Source organism: Stomoxys calcitrans, chromosome 2, assembly GCF_963082655.1.
Source record: "Stomoxys calcitrans chromosome 2, idStoCalc2.1, whole genome shotgun sequence".
Classification (NCBI taxonomy): Eukaryota; Metazoa; Arthropoda; class Insecta; order Diptera; family Muscidae; genus Stomoxys; species Stomoxys calcitrans.
Window position 1 is genome coordinate 161,921,930 of NC_081553.1, and position 2,147 is coordinate 161,924,076.

A 2,147-nucleotide genomic window follows, 5' to 3' on the forward strand; every position below is an offset into this window, starting at 1 on the left:
GGTAAATACCCAATAAATACCTTTTTTGGGTATTTATAATTTTGCAGATATCTTGGATATAGAAATTTGGCATAGTGAGCTCAGGTAGACCCCTACCCATTTCTATGAAGTGTGGTTCAGATCAGACTATATTTGGATATGGCTACCCTTTAGACCGACCGCCCGGTCTCCCGATATAAGGTATTGAGGCCATAAATGCTGCTTTTATGGGCGCAATACTCGGTATATATGGCAGCTATATCTACAAATGGTCCGATCTGCACGATGTTTGACATAAAGGTGTAGAGTTCTATCAAAACTCATCAAAATCGGATGCAAAATGCTCCTTTTATGGACTCAATACTCTATATCGGGAGATCGGTCTACGTAGCAGCTATATCCAAATGTGGTCCGATGTGGACGATATTCAAAAAAATGGTTTAGAGGAGTACCAGAACTACATGCGACAAATTTCATCGAAATAGGATGAAAAATGGTCCTTTTATAGATTCATTACACTATATCGGGAGATCGATCCATATGGCAGCTAAATCCAAATATGGTCTGATCTGGACCACATTGAACAAGAATGGGTGGGGGTCTATCACTACACACTGTTCTAAATTCCATCGAATTCGGGTAATTTGGATAAACCGGACGGTCGGTTTATCCAAATATAGTCCGATCTAAACCACAAGTTACAGAAATAATAGGTAAAGGTCTACCAGAACTCACTGTGCCAAATCGGATGAAAAATTACCAATTTATTGCCTCAAGACTTTAAGTTTGGCGATCGGTTTATATAGCGACCTTATATATTTAAAATCAGATTTTATGAGATCAGAAAGTCAGGTTTATATACAAAGAATATGAAATCATCAAAAATTGTTTGGAAAATGTTTTAATACCCAAAATATCTGCAAAATTAGAAACACCCATCTTTCTAAGACGATAAAGTCATGTCCGTCCGTCTGTCTGTTGAAATCACTGTAAAGTCTTTAAAAAAGAGATATTGAGCTATTTCTTTTCTTGCCGATAAGCAGGTTAAGTCCGAGGATGGGCTATATCGGACTTTATTTTCATATAGCACCCATATAGACCGATCTGCCGATTTAATGTCTTAAGCCCATAAAAGCCTCATTTATTATTACATTTTGTTGAAATTTGGGACAGTGTTGTTGTTGTGCTAGGTGCTTCGACATTCTTCTTGAATTTGGTCCAGATCGGTCTTGATTTGGATTTTGACGAAAGGTAGTTTACATATATACTCGAGGTGGTGGGTATTCAAACTTCGAACTTAACGCCTTTTTACTTGTTTTAGGGTAGATTTATTACGTGATTAACGCATGTATTACACGTCGGAAGTGTGTGTCATATACATCGAAGTTTATGACAGGTCATCTCTGGTAAATGCCTTAAATCAAAATATTAGGCTATATGGCAGCTACATATAAATTGGGTTAGACCTTGTCCATACTATGATGTAGAGGGGAACAATCCAACTCACTGTAATGGAGGAAACGGATAGTAATTGCACAAAATACGAGTTTTATGAACTTTAGAATTTTTTCGGGAGTTCAGTATATGTGAGTACCCCGTGATTTCAAAGAATTGCGCCCTCTGGGGCTCAAGAAGTCAAGATCCATGATCGGTTTATATGGTAGCTATATCAAAACATGGACCGATATGGGCCATTTACAATCTGATAACAAGTATTTGTGCAAAATTTCTAGCGTCTAGCTTTACTCCTTCGAAAGTTAGCGTGCTTTCGACAGACATACGGACGGACATGGCTAGATCGACTTAAAATGACATGACGATCAAGAATATTTTGGGTTGCCCAAAAAGTAATTGCGGATTTTTCATATAGTCGGCGTTGACAAATTTTTTCACAGCTTGTGACTCTGTAATTGCATTCTTTCATCCGTTAGTTATCAGCTGTTACTTTTAGCTTGCTTTAGAAAAAAAGTGCAAAAAAAGTATATTTGATTAAAGTTCATTCTAAGTTTTATTAAAAATGCATTTACTTTCTTTTAAAAAATCCGCAATTACTTTTTAGGCAACCCAATATATACTTTATAGGGTCTTAGACGTATATTGCGAGGTGTTACAAACAGAATTACGAAATTAGTATACCCCCATTCTATGGTGGTATGGTGGAGGGTATA